The following is a 19046-nucleotide window of genomic DNA, read 5'->3' on the forward strand; positions in this document are numbered from 1 at the left end:
GCTCCATCATGAAGCAGGTGCCGGCTGACGCACACACAGCGTACGGCATACGGAACTGAAGGACGACGCGCGGCGCGCGGCGCTTTTCATGAACTGGGAAACGGTTTGTTCGGGTCAAAATAAATCGCCAGTCATGGAACGGCTGTGGCAGAAAACGGCGGCAGAAGCTGGGCTTCTGAATGGACCGTAATTAATACATTTATCAAAGCGACCACCGTGTCCATTGGCATGGCATCGCGTGGATGGTCTTGTAATTTGGTGGCTTTGGATAGAACGGAAGGAGATTTTAGCGAAAATGTTGCCCTTAAACGTAGGTACTTTTAACTCCAGTCAACTGTCTGCCAAAATATAGAACCATGAACCTCTGTATAGCTCGTTATAGAGGTCTATGATAGACTGAAAGCATCACGCCGGTGGTAAATTTCAATCAAAAGCCAAAGTAGCATATCCACGGAATTTATAAAAATTTTACATTTCTAAGGAAGAAGAGCTAATGACTACTGACCTCGGTCTCTGACACAGGTCCACCAATCACTCCCACTGGGTTCCGCGCACCTGCGGGTGCCACAGCACGTCTCTCGCACACGCCGCGCGCCGGCCGGCGGCACCACGCTCCGTGTCTCGCCACGTTCGGCTCGGTACTGGAGGCCAGGCGGCGGCGCAGCGCCCGCCAGGCCGGTCCACCGGCGGCGCGCGGGGCAGGCCTTCGCCGCCGCCGTCCGCCGCTCCGGGCAGCCGGCTCACACTGCCGCCAGCAGATGGTCCCGAGATGTTCCTTCACGGACAATCAGGCCGGCAGACGGCCCTGATTGGATTATCACGGCGTTTCTTGCGATCAGACTGCTTTCTATGTCGATAAGACCGTGAAGGTCCCGGGCGAGGAGCTGGACGTAATCGTGAGCTATTGTTTGGCCAGAGGGACCGTCGCTCGGCGTCCGAGGCCCGCATGCGACCCGGCTAATGAGCAGGAAGTGCAGCCGATGGCGCGGACCGTGCCTCGGATCGGTCACAGACTGATGTGCGCTCTCTCATACCGTCGGAATATTCAGCGGCAGAGCCGTCCGGCTTCCATCATCATCCATAACTTCTGTGGAGGAGGTGGGACGCCATCGCGATGATGGGTCTATCGGAACCCACTCTATCCGTATTCTAAAACATGCGTATTGATGCCGTAGTTCCATCGTAGCAAACTGCTTCCGTAGTAGATCGCAATAGACTCTTCAGGCAAGGTTAGTCACCCCGGCAGCCGGCAGCAAGCACCTCCACCCTCGCTGCAGTCTTACCCAGAACGGCAATTACCAAATCCCGCCGCCTCCCCGGCTGCACGCTCTGAAACTCATCATCATCAGCGGGAGGGCTCGGACCGGCGCGGGCAACATTACGTCGGTATGACCCGCCGAGTCTAGCTGCGTTTGTCAGTTTCATTGCCGCGGGTTGGAGGCAGCGCACACTCACCCCACACTCTCGCCACACCACCCACTCACCATACGTCTGACCGCGGACGCCGAGGTGCGCCGCTGAGCAGAGATGGACTCTGTCAGTGTGACACAGATAAAGGTCTCCCAGGACAGCCGTCAGCGTCACGAAGATGAAAACTCGACGACCAAAGCTCAGTGATGAGCTGCAGGAATCAAGACATAAGTTTTACAGCAAATTGAATGTAACCCAGAGACAAAAGTGGCTTATCGAAAGCATCCTGTCCTTGGGTGTTGTGAGCTCAAAATCGCAAACACATTTCTACTTATTGGGTATTTTTCGCAAACTAATCCAACTGGTTCAGAAAGTAAACAAGGAGCATACTCTGCTAACTTTTCCGTTTCACAGGTCTTTGTCTAATTTATCGCAGCCGACCAGGAGCAGACGGTTGCCAGCTGGCGGTCACGATCATTTTGGGGCGGCGGCAGCTTGCTGGAGGGGCAGGGTTTGGCCGCCAGACAGGAGCGCAGTGGCAGGGCTGACCAGGTGGTGGTGCGAGGTCGCCCCGGGGCTCGTATCGCCGGACCTCTGGGACAGCTGGCAGTCGGGGCAGGGACTAGGAAGGAGAAGCGCCGCACACCGCAACATGTGGGTTAGACGGAAATAATCGCAGATAACAGACGCGACACGCAACGAAAACTGTACAAAGAAAGTGGTTTGCCGTGCCCCTGAATTGCGGCTGGTTGTGCAACCCGGATAAATGAATGGAGGCACTCCTTAGGTGTGTTTTACATACGCCCTGTTCAACAAAACCATCCATAAAGGCTGGGGGCCGGCTGCCAGTTCATTCATTCAGCGATTGAGCGGAAGTCGACACGCATCACGCGAGCAAGCATTAACCACGTGACGGACCATTCCAACAAAACCTATAGATCCTAACCATGACAGAAAATGCAGCCTTTTAAGATCCAGACACGCAACGCTTTGTTCACTAGCCTTGACCAGGTAAGACAGTCTCAGCCATGAATGAAGCGACGCACTATAAAGTCGAGGGTTCAGCCGTCACCATTGCCTCCTGCCAGCTCAGACCACGAGTGTGAGAGGCGAGTTCGCCGCCTCCTTCGAGGAGCCGTGGGAGGGGAGCACGTTCAGGAACTCCCTGCGGGGGAGACCATTTTACATGAGACGAGCAGATCAGTTACTCTGATGGCGGTAAACATGAGTGAAACACGCAGCAGTTCAGCTAGGCCGCCGTGTGTGGCATCCTCAAGTGGTCCCGTGGGTAGCTTGAACGTTCCCATGGTGCACTCGGTATGGTGTGCAGGCTGGGCCAGGTGGGCTCGGTACACGGTCGTTCTGACGTAACTCGGGCGTTCGGACCCGTTTCGGGGCCGTCCCGGCTATTTCAGTATGTGTGAGCTCAGGCGCGTGGGCTGCCCACACCCCCACCGCTCGGCTGAGGTGCGGCGCCGATCTGCGCGCGGGGGAGGGGCGGCGGCGACCGCCCGCCGGCGCACGTATCGCGTTCGACGCTGTCACACCGGAGACGGATGGTGGCCCCTCTCACGTTGTCGTGGTGACATCTCGACAGTCTGTGCCAATGACGGACGAGCGCCGGCCGCCCATACATCTGCATCTGCTCAGCACTCCGGGGCCGGAGCCGGAGAGGACGAGCGTGAGGGGACAATTAGCCGGGCGACCACACCTGCCGCGGACCAAACAACGGGCCGCAGCCACGGACAGACGGGGCTGCGTGTCACACGGGCACAGCCACGGACTGAGCCCGCACTACAGCTACAAACAGGAAAGAGCGGCCACGACGTCTTAGAGGAGTTTTCCAGCCGTCCAGTAAATACTTCATAGGTTTAGGGGATTTCGTTTCGGGGCACGTGTCGGAACAGAGAAAAGATATAATTCCTAAGTCCTGCTGATACGTTATCAGTAGGACAATTTGTCGCCAAATGACTAAAAGAACTTCGAGACTATCTGCCCAAAACGAAACGGATTTAGCGACAGGGCATACGGCGGTATGCCATTCAACTGGAAAGGCCGGTATACGCTGGAAGCGTTTAAGCAGAAGTTACACCGCTCTTTAGCAGGCTGACCTTATAGGGGATCAGTGGGTACCGCGCTCGGCCTGACGGACGTCACACTTCAAAGGCGCAGGGCTAGACGTTAAGAGCAATGGTCGGCACTAATCTCGAATAGTAATGCACGCTGAAACCCTAAATGGCTAGACCGATTTACTCCGGTTTGGACTTCAAAGGCTTAGCTGGAGAACGGCTAAAGCCAAAGCCGTAAGCACGACAAATGCATTCAGAATATTCACTTTCAAATAGGGTCAGCCCCTTCCAGAGATCTCTCCTTTACATCAAAAGTAACCCAACACTGTAAAGATACGTTCGATAGAGGATGTCACTGGAGCATAATTAGCGACTCTATGTTGTTACTTCATGCCATACAAGTGGTGATACATGGTGGCACATTATCGCTTCACGTGAAAATTACAGAATTTGCAAAACACGTTTGAGCTTCCAGGGCCGCAGGCAAACCTGACACCCGTCTGCCGACCAAGAGACAAGGCGTTGAAAAATAATCGCCACAGAAGGGACGGAGGTCGGGCTGTCCAAGGATTGATAGTCATGGATAAACCGTCAGCAAAGTTAAGCTGACATATCTGACCGGCACGTCCCTCCGTTCCCCAAAGACAAACAATGGGACGTCGGCACGATGTTTATCGTTCAATGCCAGCGGTGAGGGAGATGGAGACACTCGATAAGACGCCGCACAGCCCGCTGGTAGCCGCCTAGACTCGTCAGCAGCAGCAGTCTTTTACCTTTTGACACATACACGGATGTGTTACAACGACTCACGTTAATAGGTTTTTGGAATCATAGCGGCCGCCATACGGCAGATTTCGGCGCCGATATTTCCTAACCGTATTGCATGTCCTGAACCTGAACGAGGTCTGTTGGTCGTAATGGCTCGTGCCCGATGTACTGAGCGTCCGCAATCCCGGCCGGGCAATATAGCGCCGGTGGAAATCCGCCGGCGAGGCCGCGCGATGTCCGGAAATGAGGCGACAGACTGCGGACTCGCGGAGCGCCGGCCGACGGATATTGCAGCCGACCCAGCGGCCATTCGCTGTCAACTGACCGTCCGACCGCCGTCCGGCCGCCGACAGCCCGCCGACTCCACCGTCTGACCGAGTGACATTCGCGCCGTTTTCCGGTCTCGTTCGAGCGGCGCTCGAGCTGCGAGTGGCCACCGGCTGAGAGTTCTGTCTGACAGTGGGGGCGGGAGAAGCCTCCATCTCCCCTGATCCCGAGACGAGACGAGCCGTCAGAGTGAGACTGCTATCGGTAACGGGACCGATCAGCCTCCGGCCCCGGGCGTCGGAACGGAACGCGCGCGCGAGCACACATATTCCGTATGCATTAATCTGCCTCTTATGCATATGCAGAGTGACATTTAAATATCGGCCGCGGCAGTGGTGTCGGTCGTGGTGGCGGAGCGGCACTCAGCGAGGGCTGGGTCGGGTCGGCCAGTCGGTCGGAAAGGGTCGGCGCGGCGGGGTCAGTGGTCACAGATCTCTCCCCCGCCTGTGACCGCTCTGAGGGCAGCGCCTGTATAAGACCAGCCGCGGGCCAGACTGGGAGGCTGAACGGACAGGAAGCGGGTGGTTATCCCTGGTTATACATGGCCAAGCCCCAGGGCAGGCAGATGCTCGCTGGAAGCTGAAGAAGTGGCCGGTGCAGGGTCGCGCAGCTGTTACCGGCCGAGCCGCCACGCTACCCACACCGCCGCCGCAGTCAAATTAACTGGGGCTTTCATGGCGTGTAATCGTGACAGCCCACACTGCTCGGTCGGAGACTGGGCCCGTTTCGGCGTTCACATTTAATTGGGACTCCGCCCAGCGAGAGGAGCGGTCGACCGCCCCACGTCCGCCGGCCGCGCCCGTCCGCCCTGTCCCCGACCCAGCCGACCGGTGTTATTCCCTCTCCGTCTCAGAGCGGCGCTAATCAGAGCTGAATCGGTGCCGCGCACGCCTTCCAGTTCCATTCTAATTGAGGACTCGCTATGGAACGCGCTCAGATATTGACATGTTTGTTATTGGTCACGCATGATCTACCTTGACACAGCGGCCCCAGGGAGGTGTCGCCTGGGTCCCGGCGGGGCGGGGGCGGGGGCGGGGGGCGGGGGCGGGGGCGGTCCGATCCGATCAAAGATACACCACCCCTCCGTCGTGGGCGGCGGTTGTAAGCGCGCCGCGGGGACTGGATGGAAATAAAAAGCGCTCTGGGCCGGGGACTGATCTGGAGCAGGGCTCGGTCGCCGCCGGCCGCCGGAGGTGTCTGTTTTCATGTGCGCCGAATATCTATCAGAGATCGGGTCGGCGGAGGTGGGCCGGCAGCGGCGACCCGCCTAATCGCGCCGGCGCTGAGCATCCACTTAGTGCGCCAGCCGCCCCCGCGCAGCAGAGCGGAGCGCGCGCGGCCGGAATGTAAGGAGCCCCGGGGACAGCCAGCGCGACGCTGACAGATTGGAGGCCGAGTTCCGGTCGCCGTACGGATCCTCCAACGAATGACAGTTCTCCTGGGAGCGGTTATCTCGTCTCAAGACTCGGTTCGGACAGTCAGTCAGGAGTTCGATGCTGTCTCTAACATATTTGTATCGTCATTCAGGACTTGATCCCGCCTGTAACGTATTTATACCACCATCCACCACACAGCAGCCAGCCCGGGGCTGGGATTCCGACTCGATCAGCACACAGACTCACTCTGGCGCTCGATCCGAGTTTCCTCCCGTCAATGGGCCACAATCACAAACTACCCAGCTTTCATCCAGACCAATTATTAGAAATCGTGAGCATTAACGGTGTCGGGCATCATTAATTCTGCGGGGCTGATATCGGGGGGCACGGGGTCAGTGTGGGATCGAGTGGCCCAGATTCCGGCGGACGGTGCGGCGAGTGGGCGGCCCCCTCGGACCGAGGAGCGCCGCGGCGGGCTGGGCCGGCCGAATGGACTGGACCGAGTGGCCGAGACGCACCGCCACCTCCAGTCCCATCTGCTGAGCGCCCACCTAATAACGGGTAAACCGAAATCAATTAACGGAGGCGCCGCTGTAAATCGTCGCCGAGAGACTGCCGGAGCGCTTTCGTGTCAGCCGGGGCGGCCATTTTCGGTCCGGGTGGCGACCCGTTCCGACCCGAGCACGAGAGACGCCGCCGCCGCTCCGCCGCAGCCGGGTACTCATTACCCGGTGGCTTTTGTTCGCTGCGGTAATGGCTGACCTCCGGGAGCCGCCGAAGGACGGTTGCAAAATGGAGACGCTCCTCTCGGCTCCCCGGCGGAAGCGCCCGCGGGATCGTCATTAGAGGGCGCACACCGCCGTCGGCCGACCAGCGGAGGGCGGCGCGGTCAAACGAGAGCGTCCGGCGCGCGGCCGCTCTCGATAGCACGATTGGATCAGCCGGCACGAACAGGGAAAGTAATTTACGTTTTCTCCGAACAATAACTCAGCTTAATTTCGGACTGGGCCAGATATGATCTAGATCTGACAGCTCCAAGGGCTTTTAAAGCGTTTAGCGTCGAAAACACGTGCTCGTTCACCATGTCCTATAAATACATTTTGAGAAGATGTCACTGTGGTATTTTGACATGTATTCAAGTAGAAATGTGAGATATCTCTATTCGTGTGGTGACTGGAGGAAGGAGAAAAGATAACTAAGGTGATGTCAATGAAATCGGTTTCCCTTTGGTGCAACCCAAACTTCGTCATTTTGTAAATCGATCTTGCACAAAAATAAGTGTCATATATCACAGGCCAGCCAAAGCTGATAGGAAAAACTGCTATATAATGTGGGCTAAAGAATATTGCGCTATTTTACACTTCGAGTGTGGAATAAGCGGCCATTTGATACGCACATGTAGTTATTGTATAAATCGCTTAAGTCCTTAGGGCATTACAAACCTGAGATTGTATCTCTCAAGGTCTGAGCCCTTATAACTGATAATTGGCCGAGATCAGATATCATTTGACCGCAGCTCTACCCACTTATGGCACATAAAGTGCAGGCAGTGCTCATGTACTACATAAAGTCACGCACACAATTATGCATAGTAGCCGCACGTGTAGTAACTCATGCCTATATAATCGCACACGTGCACTGGCCACCGCCGGGGGCTGCCATCTCCTGATACGAGCGGTAGCGGAGAATGGTTTATTGGCCGCTGAGGGGCAGCGTTTAGCGGCCGGTCGGCGGGGTGCGTCTCAGTCGACTGGACGCCCGATGGACGGTCAGAGACCAGTATCGGTCCACGTTATCGTCCCGCCGCGAGCCGACAGAGGTGCCGCCCCGGTCTGATCCGACCCGATCAGAACCAATGGTGCGCGGCGGCACCCAATCACCGCGCCGCTCATCAGCCGTGCGGTAATGGAGACCGGTAACGGCGTGATGGTAACGGCTGATCGACCGGGAACGGCGTGATGGTAACGGGCAACGGCTGATTGACTGGTAACGACTTTATGGTAGGTAACGGTAGTTCAGGCCAGGAACTATACTCGCGAGTTTGGGTGTAGAGCAAGATCTGAATCGGTCGATGCCCACTCATTGAAATCTACCATTACTGCTTCTATCATATAGCCCCACCTCTGAGGTGAAATATAAATATACTCAAGAAGTGCTTTGGACCTTCTGGTGGTCCACACGACAACCGTCTAGTATCTATCCCAACACCCTGCTACCCGCCCCGTGAGACGCCTGTGCCGTGTGCCAGCCCGTGAGTTACCACCGACCACCGGCGCCGCGCCTCGGCAGCCGCCAGCGCCGCCTTTCAGCGGCTGCACACCGCCTCTTAAGCCGGGCGACCGGCACGCCATTTAGCCGGCATTCACACAGTCACATTCATCAAACGGCCGGTTCATCTCGAGGAGCCACGGCAGCGACTTGTGGTGAGCACATGCCGGCTCTCTGGTCGTCTCACGCAGGCGAGGATTTCAATGGGGCTGCCTCTAATACCGTCCAGTAGTCTATGAAGGTCCAGCGGGTAGAGACAGTGAGGGTCATTAGGCGTCACCCCTCTGTCACCCAGCAGAGGCGGTGACATCCACACCCCGCTGAGCTGAGTCATCTTCCTCCGTCGGCCATCACTCTACTCACAGCCTGCCGGCTATCTCTACTCACGTACTGTCTGTTCTGTACGAGCCTCCCTGCCGTGACCGCATCAGCCACCGGCACGGCGGCAGCAGCTAACCAGGCACGGAGTCGCTTACCTGGAACAAATAAACGAGATGTTATCAGGCGGACGTAAAACGTGCAGTTTATGCAGCGTTCTTCACGAGTAACGGCTGCCCCTGGGGAAGCAGCGCGGCTAATTTCTGCTTCCAGTCACTGGACTGGTGAGCGGGACGCCAGCAGAATTCAGCGTGCAAACACTCGGCAGAAATTACGAGATTTTGCAGAGCACACTCAGTAATACAGATATGCTTATTATTCATATGCTGGATGAGCTCAACATTCTCAATTGAGACTTGAGAGAGAATGAGGACGAATACGAAATTGGAGCTGATGGCCAATTTCGGACAGGAGCGGGCACAGCTAGTCCCAGGCAGAGGAGCGGAGAGGGGCAGTACGGAAAGGATATCAGTCCGATTCAACAAATCAAACAAAACAACAACCCAGGGCAGCTGCCCAGTACCAGGCATGTCATACGGACTGGCACGTGGCTCGTGGTCGGCCGGCGGCCCGGCCAGCGGCTGCCCCGCTCGGCGCCGTGGCGCGGCGGGCGGCTGCGCTGGCTGTTTTGATAGTGTCGGCGTACCGGGCCGGCCGCCCGCGGCTCGCGCCGCCGCTGGACTCCGACCTGCTATCCTCCCGTCCGATCTGGAATGTGCAGCACGGCAGGCGCATTACCGCCAGCTCAGACAGACGGCCCGGCGCGCCGGCCTCGGAGCGGCCTGCTTCCAGCAGAACCGGGCCCAGACGGCTGGACACGGAGCGGCCTGCCCCAGCGCCGCTGGACCCGGGTCCGGCGCGGCAGCACAAGTTTGTATCTGCCCCGACCGACCGTCTGCGCGCGGGTAACCACGCTCCCTGTTCCGCCTCAGATCGCATGTCGTCCTATAAAACCATACCCATTTTCCTAAGATAGTCTGACGTCATTTTCCTTGGAGATAGTTAACCGCTCACAAAGCCTCACGGAATTCCTCGATACCCTTTGAGCCTGAGTCACACCACATACTAGTTCGGCATGTCTGAGTCTCCACCGGGCCCATCACCAGCGGTCCGCGCTGCGGTCAGTTCGGCCGCCCCTGGCACACTCCGCCCGCGTCGTCGCTGCTATGATCTCCCCCGGTCGTGACTTGGCGCGGCCTCAGGGGCGAGCAGCCGCGGCCAGCGCGGCCGGGCGGCACTTTCCCGTGCCGTACCGTCCACCGGCGCCCCGGCATAGCGCGGCGGCGGCGCGGCAGCCGGCAGCCGCTTTCAGACACGACCCGCTCCGCGTGGCGGCCATTACAGGCACTGATTAGAAAACAGCCCACCTCCGCGCCCGCCATGCCGCGCAACCAATGTATTCGACGCTCGGCTGATCAAAATACGAGATAATTCCCGGCCCTGTGGTGTTACTAACATTTTTACGATCAAAATAGACGCGCGGTCGGCGCAGCTACGATCGCCGCCGCGATAGGACGCGCCCAAAGGCGGTCACGCGGTTAACTGGTTGATTAAATTGCGTCAAACAATAACGGACACGCCTCAAGTGGCCTGAGCATCGGTAAATAACAACACGGCCGGCGCCGGAGGAATCTATAATGGAATCGAGCGCGGCCGAGCGGCGAGCGCACAACACCGCGGCGTTGCAGTCGCCCGCCGGCCGCGAGCCTGGCGCTGTAGGCTGTGCCGTATGACACGCATCTCCGCGAGTCGCGGCCGGGGACTGCGACGCTGCACTGTCACCAACACCAGCTCGGGACATTCACCGGCCGGACCGGCTCACTTTCCTCGTGCACTGAGTCAGACGGCAGCAGCGCCGCTACGAACGGCACGCTTCAAACCCACCCGGTGAGAGGCGCACGTAAATCACCGGCGACAGGGCCGTCTGCCAGCCCCCCCTCCGCTGTCACTCAGCGCCCCGCCCGTGTCCGACCAGGTAACACGGTGTTGCCCGTGTCGGACACTGGTGTCGGCGACGCGCCTATGAGACCCAGCTGACCGCCCACGAGTCCCCCACCCCGACTGACGTAACACAGGGATCCCAAAGACCGCAACGGAAAACTGATAAAACTCGGCGTGCAGTTACGGGACAATGACTTCATGTCATGAAATCAACACATACCGAAAACAAACAGGGCGTCATCGATCTGTATCAATACCTGGCAGTCGCGCCAAAGGTTCATTGACTTTTACCAGTCACCAGTAAAATATCACACCTTTTTCTGTCATTCATTGGGCACCGGAAATTAACCCGCTATCTAACGTTAACAAAATCCCCACATATCGTCATCGGTTCAGTCATCAGCAGCAGTTCATCTGCTCCATGAAGGAGAGTAATGTTTGCACCGGTACCGGGCCTGGTTCGGCTCCATCATGGTTCCGCGTCGGACGGGTGACAGTTGGACAAGGAGGCCCGCGGCGGCCGGGGAGGCAGCGGAGCGAGACCGGGTCAAGGGGCGGTGGAACGGACTGCAACGCGGGTCAACGGGGTCGCAACAAAGTGGTGCAGGGTCGCCAGGGGTTACCAGGGGTCAGGAGAGGAGCTGGAAGGGGAGTGGGAGGTCTGGTGGGTCTGAGGGTCGGTGTGAGGGCTCTGGGATGTCAGAGGGGATGAGGGAGGTCTGGGATGCCTGGAAGGTCTCAGGGTCTGGATGGTCTCGGGGGTCTGGAAGGTCTGGCCCAGGGGCAGGCCAGTGAAGTGGGCGGAGCGGCCAGGACCGTCCCAGTCCCGCACACTAACGGGCCGGCCAGCCGATGGCTCCCGCTGATACGGAAGGCAGGCAGCTCCGACATCTGATGGGGTTAAGCGGCCAGGATGAATGTCGGGGCGGAGGAGCGAGACACAATTACCGGCGGAAGGAGAGCAACGGATGGGGGTCACATACAGCTGACGCTGCTATGCACCGGGTAAAATATTCACAATGTTTGAAAGTTGATGATCTGTGTGATAACAATCTAACAAACATGAGATAATATCATGTTGTCACATAACTATTCGCCAACAAACCAGACCTCACAAACATATCCCATCACAAGAAAAAGATAGATTATTGCAATACAAGCAACCAGTGTGGCATCGGTACCTAATGCTGCAGATGACAGCCGCCGACCGCAAGCAATCGTTCCTAACAAGATCAGCCGCTGGACATATGCTGTGGCGCAACACCACTTAGTCCGGCGGCCCTAAGACGACAGGCGGCAATCTATCGACATTGCACATGATATGTGCCCGAGGATCAGCCGGCGCGCAATGAGACCGAACCGGTGTCTGGTCAGGGCGGCCTTTGCTAACGGTATGGGACATGTCAGGAGGTGTTGGCGTCATCGGCTAGTCTATAGTCGGGCTCGGATGGCCGTGCGACCGCCGTGAAAAATGTCGGGCAATGCCCCCTGTCGAGGTGGTCAGCGATTTGTAACCCAGCTGTATGCACGGACACTTGCAGGCGTCAAAAGCCATGCTTGCTGTCACTACAAACAGTCTTCATGAGACGTTGACGGTCGTTCCATGTCATCACGACTGCCTACTTGGCTTGTGATTGGAGCGTTCCGGAGCTACAGCACAGTTGCTAGTCAACATCACTGATGCAGACAGTAGATTGGTGGACAGTGCAGGCATTGAAGTCCGTAATTATTGCACGATACTCCGCACCCTGCGGTCTCTGGCCGTCGCTGGGTGACCGCTGGCCGGCCTGGTCGACTGCGCTGCCGCGGTCGGGGTGGCTCGGACCCTGCTCAGCGAGCTGCGCTGGCGGTCCGGCTGGCTCCGCGCCGCCGCGCCGGACTGGTCCTGCCTGCCGAGATACATGGCCAGATAGTGGCGCCGGCCGTGCAGCGCGGCGCTCAACCCTGGCGCCCCGGCCGGTCGGACGGCGGACGGCGGCCTGCTCACCTGCCCGGCTGGTTACCCGACCGTCCGACCGGGGTCAGGCCAGGACACCGGCCGACTGCGGGGGCACAGAGGAGAGGAACGGCGAGACAGTGAATCAACAGCGCCGGGCAGCGGAGCAGAACGGGCAGGGAGCGGCAGAGCTGCGCACCAACAGAGCGCCCAGTCGGTAACAGGACACTGAGTGATGTGACAGCTCAGAGAGCGAGATGGGCAGTGGATGATGTGACAGGTCAGAGATGACAGGACAGTGACTGATAATGACTAGAACAGATTAGTGACTGCGGTGACAGTCTACCATCAGAAGTGTGTGACAATTATCCTTCAATATCATTCAGCGTGTCCATTTTGACATCGCTCAGATACATCAAGCAAAACTCTTTCTGCTGATAGGTTTGAATCAGAGGAGCTTAAGCAAAGCTCACCCAGTTTTCAGTATCCAGAATAAGGATAAGCTCACCCAGCATCCAGAACGATCAGCGTCAGAGCCGGCCGTGACTGCCGGGGTCGCCGGGGTCACCCGCTCCGGTGCCCCAGTGACACAGCCTCCGGAGGGCGGGTCACCTCTCAGAAGTGACCGTTTCAGCCACCTCTGTCCGCTCGGCACGGAAAGAGGCGGCGTTTGGACGGTCTGAGGCGACGTTTGGACGGTCGCAGCCGCCGGCTACAGCCCTGTGGCCGGCAGCACGCCCCCAATTACCGCCGGCCGACTCACGCACGAGCTAAACGCCTGCTGCCGGCGGGCGCTGTGAGGGCCCGCCGGCCCTCGGGACCCGGCAGGTGCTCCGGAGATAGCCACATGTGATGGCCACCACAGGGCAGCCAGTGTGGAGTTTACAACAGGCGCAGCTCGCGGCCATTACCGCCAGCGCGGCCAGGGCGGCTCCAAGGTCAGTCTCGGCCGGTGCACCTCTCCGCTGGCCGCTCTCCGGCGCCCGGCCAGCGGTTAGCGCCGATTGCGCGCCGGCCGCCGCCCTAAGTGGCCGTGGATCAGCCGCCGGCGGCGCGCCGGTGCGCCGAGATGACCGCCGCTGCGCCGTTTTTGCCGCACAGCCGGTCAGCGCGCCGGTAATGGCTTATGCCGGCCGGCAAAAACGACGCAGCGCTCAAAACGGCGCGGTGTAAAAAGCTCGTTACTTGCCGCGCGGGCCGTCTGAGCGGCGGCGAGCGAGCTCGCGGCGCAGCTGTGACGTCAGCCGAGATCACAGGAGCTGCCGCCGCACCGCCGAGGGTGACCAGGTGGTCAGACGCGGCGCCGCGCTCCGGGAGACTCAGAGACCGACTCCTGCCGGTCCCCTCAGCGAGCTGTAAACGACACCGGCCATTCCACCCCTCCGGGTGATTGAGTCGCCTCTCAGCACTCCAATTTGTGCGGCGGTGAGTCGGGGTCCTCTCCGCGATGGACCCCGTTCACCCCGCTCCTCGGTACTCCGATACCCTCTCCGGCCGTCCATTGTCTGACGGGGCCGACTTCCATCTCCGCTCTGCGCGGCCACCCAGTGACGGACGGCTGAATAATGACCCTGCCGGCGCGGAAGTGGCGAAACCGGCTGACGATTCATCAGAGGCACCGCGCGGCCGTTAATTCGCCACATAAACGGGGCGCCGAGCGGGTGTTTGAGCAGCGCGCCGGACCCGTAAATCACCGGCGCTACCGCTGTCGGCGCCGCTACCGCCGCCGCCGCGCCGCCAGCGCCGCCCTCGGCTGGGAACGGCGCCATTTTGCCGCCGTGACCTGTGACCTGCTGGGAGCCGCGGCTCGTCGCGTGAGTGACACCTCTCCCACCGGTGCCTCCCACGCGCGCCGCTGTGGCCTCTCCCCGCGTCCGTCTGTCCCACCGCGGCCCCCGGCGCGTCCTTCCCTCAAACTGTGGCCTGTCCCACCGTCCGTCCCGGCCGGGTCCGCCGCGCTGGCGGCCTCGCCAATGACAGCTCTCTGTTATTCTCCCTGTCGCCGCCAAATGATACGCTTCACGTGATCGGAGAAAGGCCAGTAGGCGCCGGACATCGTCCTTCCGCGCTAAATTACTTTTCGGCACGCACTGTGCGCCCCTATCTGGCCTCCCTCCGAGTGGGGCTGGTTTGAGGCCCGCCGGCGGCGATGTTATCCGGCTCGGTCATCTCGCCGGAGTCTCTGATCGCTCGTCGTTCCGGCAGCCGCGCACAGTTCGTGCTGCAGCCTCCTCCAGCAGCCCGCTCCGTCATCGGCCCGGCAAAACGGCGCCATAAAGATCGGCGCTCAACGGCGCGGCGACATTTAAATCTGTCTTTATCGACTGGCGGTCGGCAGCCGCGCGGCTGATGTAATGAGAGTCTGCGGCGTTCATCACCTCTTGGGGAGGGGGGTGGGGGGATGCACGCGGTCCGCAGCTGCTGACGACTTCGGCGGAACGCGGCAGTGCGGACGGGGCACAGCGCGGGCGCAGCGCGGCTGACACCGCAGTTTTGGAGGTCCGATCACCCGACTCGCTCCTCAGTCAGCCACTGCACAGCCAGCTGCGCTCATCACCTGCTGAGCACATGTAAGACAGGCTGTGTAGTAGTATGTAGTAAATGCAGCCAGCTGGAGTGAGTAGACCCCCGCCCGTCCATTGTTCTCAGCATGAATGACGAGGCCGTTTGTAGTAGACCGTCTGACTGCACTTTGGAGAGGCTCACGGGCAGGTCAATGGTGCGATGCTGAAAGTCCGCGAGACGCGGCAGATGAATGCCTCGGGATTCATTCAACTTCACCTTTAGCGTGTAACTAAAACGAGCTTTGTTAACAACTACCCAATCACGAATCTTGCATGCCGGTACATACCAGATATCGCAAACGCTACGTGCAGCAGGCGGTACGTCTGGACGATTTTTACTCGGGAACTGCTGGACCGATCTCACTCAAACTTAGCACACCGCTAGAGAACCGTTAGAAGAGTGTCGTAAACAGCTCAGTTCCTGCTTCCAACGGCCCCTGATGCGTTTCTGCGTTTTTTTTTTTCAAACAACCTGCGGTCCGGCGATGCCAGCATTGCCCCTTGGCCTATCGCAAACGCTAGAGCTCACCAGCATGTTAAAGCTTTAAACTTACCCCGCGCATCCCTCAGCCCTGCGCTGTGGGAATGTCCCACCCGAGCAGCTGGGACCCCGCTCTGCAGTGTGCTGCATCTCTGGACGACCACCATGGCGGTCTGATCGCAGCTGCAGCGCCCCGGGGCCAGCCGCATGGCGCAGGGTCCGCAACGGCCGACTAATTACACACAGATAGCCATCGGTGCATGATTGAGCGCCGGCGTCATGACCTTTATACCGACACGGGTCCGAGGTATACACTCTGGGGTAGGGCTGCGTGGTTGAATGCCGAATAAAGGCTGGAGAGCAAAGTGTCTTTGAAATATAGGGTGATGATACACAATCCCGAAACAATTCAAGAGTTGTGAGCAGCGTAAACGAAAAAAGACTTGTAAGTAAGAGGTTTTGTACAATCGGCAAAACTTCAAGTCGTCCCATGCATGGCAAACTTGTTGGATAAAGGCCTGTTAAAGTGCGCCGTATTAAAGCGTAAAATTACGCATGAGCTCGAGTCAGCTCAAATAAATCGAAATGACAACCTTGGCCAAACCTGTATTTCCACTGGGTACAAATGCTCCATTATTTATGGTCGAGCCGCTGGTCCCTGCGGTATAGTCAGTTTTCATCTGGCGCACGTGTCCCGATGGGACATGTCGGCGAACGCAGTCAGACACGATTACCTTCATTCCGTTTATGGAAGGCGCCCACTTAGCCGGGTCAAATAAAATTGAGCCGACCAGTAACAAAGGCGGCGTCTCGGTCGGACGGCCCGGATTTTCGAGGGCCTTAAAACTGGATGGCGGCGAGCCGTCAGAATCCAGGTAATTCGGAGTGCGGCACTCGAGAGATGAAATGGACGAGATTCGACACCGCACGGTGGCTCAGGAATGGGTACGAGGCGACACGGCGACCCTGGTTCAGTAGTTCAGCAGAAATGAGCCCATACCGAAGTTTTGTCCGGCAGTACAGCTGATGTACCGAATTCCACAGTGAAAGTCATTGCACGCTTCCGATCGACACCCAAGAATCACATAACATGGTGGTCATATCACAGAACCTGGTAGCCAATCATCGTCACAGACGAAAGCACAACTAGTTTACACGGAGACAGCTGCTCGCCAGCTGAGTTCCTTTGTTCCAATGTCCACTGCGACTGGACGCCAGTAGTCCGTGAGTTGGTAAACACCATCTGATCACCTCTTCGACACCCCAGAGCAGACCGGTGGCCGATGTACCGGGCATTCCAGGGACACCAGCCGATCAGCACGGCGCTGCGGTCATCGCCTGTCTCTGCGGGGTTCCCTCCCCTCCCTCAGACATAGGCCGAGAGGGTGCATCACTAAACGGCTGCCCGCAGGCGTGCGTGCCAGCTCGCTCCGGAGAAACCTGCGCAGAACGGGCGAGGCTGCGACCGTGTGTGGTCCTGCACGCGGCAGCGCTGTAGGCGCTACGGCCTACGCCGCACAGCCGTATGGCGCACAGCGTGACCTGCGGCCTCCATCGTGCCGTACCGTAAACGGGGAATCGGGCCGTCCGGTGCTGCCTCACACTGATATCCAGTCCCAATCCGTATCGTATCATGCCATGCCTTACCCCGTTCCACAGCGTTCCACCCCGTCCTCCGTCGTTCCCCGTCCTCTGCCTTACTCTGTCTCGTCCTGTGGTTCTCGCCCCGCCCGTCTGTCCCGGTTCGTGCCACACGGTGCCGGGACCGGTTGTCGGTCTGGGGTGCTGGGACCGACGCTCGCCGTCGCCCGGGGCCGCGACAGGCGCGCATTACCGACCGGAGGGACCCGCCTTCCGCTGGCCTGTGCAGTATTTGATTAGGGCTAGCGATCTGAGCCGGCCGCCGTCATGAATCCGTAATTAATCGAGGTTTTATTAATGCTTGGAAGCGGTGGAAGGTATGCCCGTCGGCGGTCTCCCAGGAGAGAGCGGGCAGAGGGCGAGAGCGAGCGGAGGAGGGAGTGCGTGACCGACAGGCCGGTGATCGGCCGTATTTGCTGACCAGGCCACTGAGCTCAGCTCCACTCTGCGCTCAATACAGATCTTGTAGAAGAAATAATTACATGCCGAGAGATGAGTAATCACTGAAGGAAGGCACCGAACAATTAAAAAGATTGAAGGCATCGGTACAAACATAAAAACGGTCGGAACAGCCGTAACTTCATTAGTTTTGACCATTTATCACCGGGTTCTTCTCCGAAAACACATTAGAAGAAACAAATGTCTTGCATTACGGGCTGGGTGCCGGCAATGGTAATTGCTGGCGAGAGGTCACGCGCATCAAATGTATATTCGGCCAATCCCGAACCCTAAACGCTAACATCTGAGCACATAATGTAGGCCAAACACGGACCCATTTGGGCGATGAAACGTTAGGCATGGGCAGTGAACGGGCCACTAATTCTATCGACAACCAATGTTATGACAGTGATGGCTTCGTAAGCTCATTAACCCGCGCCCCACTGGGGGGGGCTATTTATAGCCCCCCCTCCCGTTTTTCTGCAATAACTTCCAAACCGCTTGACGAATCGACGCCAAACTTTCAGTACCTTCGGCTGCATCAATTTGACACCTTGTGTCAAAATTTGAACTTCGTAGCTACCATAGGTCGGCCGGAAATGACGTCAGAGTGACGTCATGTTCGTCCGATTTCGACGCAAAACATTGAACCACGGCAATCGCTCCCAAGAGCTCAGTTTTTAAGCTAGATCCAATTTCTTTGCATGAAAGAACTCAGAATTGACCGCGCTATCAAACTGCTATCTCGGATTTTCAAAATTTTGAAAATTTCGAAAATTTTATATAATAATATTCAAAATTTATATTTTTATATTTTTTTCAAAACGTTTTTGACTTTTCGAAAAAAACCGGAATATATGTGACAGAACGCATGATTATGACTAACTCTAGCAAGTTTTAGCTAAATATCTTCAAAAATGGCCAAGTTATACGCATTATTGCAAAAAATTCACAATTATTAATTTTTCAAATCAATTTTTCAGTACGTATTTGGCATCGTACACCAATATAAATGGCACCATCGTGTTCCTGAGCTCAAACTGCATCCAATAGACACCTTTTTTGTTGAAAAATTTCAACTTCAAAATTTGACCTTTTTTGACCTGAAAGTGACCTGACCTAAGCTAATTTCGACTCAAAATGACCTTGAATGACACAGACGACATCAAATTCGAAATCTATGGCCTAAATGGACCATAAAACATGTGTCACGTGACCGACGCATGATATAATATTTTCGTGACCTGTGATGACCTGACCCTGACCTGAAAATCAAAGTACAAGTTTGGTACCCTCAAGGTATCTAGAGCATCTGTTCACGAGTGTGGAAACCAAAAATGAGCCTGATCTGACTTGTAAGACGGCGGCCAGAGCCCAAAATGTGAACAAGCCAAAGTGCTAATAATTTTTACTTTGACCTGACCTGTGACGTCATCGGTGACCTCGAGG

General features: G+C 57.6%; 1 protein-coding gene across 3 annotated transcripts in view; it reads right to left on the reverse strand.

Moving 5' to 3' along the window:
• LOC122383279 (protein prickle-like) overlaps positions 1-19046 on the reverse strand; it is a 73425-nt gene that overhangs the window by 35276 nt on the left and 19103 nt on the right. The window contains exon 1 of one of the 3 annotated variants that reach the window (XM_043369555.1): positions 506-622. The exons of the other annotated variants lie outside the window; for them this stretch is intronic. The gene's annotated coding sequence lies outside the window, so the exon portion shown is untranslated. Of the gene's footprint in view, positions 1-505; positions 623-19046 lie in introns of those variants that run through there. 3 annotated transcript variants of the gene reach the window in all.

Source organism: Amphibalanus amphitrite, unplaced genomic scaffold (assembly GCF_019059575.1).
Source record: "Amphibalanus amphitrite isolate SeventyFive unplaced genomic scaffold, NRLGWU_Aamphi_draft 000159F_arrow, whole genome shotgun sequence".
NCBI lineage: Eukaryota > Metazoa > Arthropoda > Thecostraca > Balanomorpha > Balanidae > Amphibalanus > Amphibalanus amphitrite.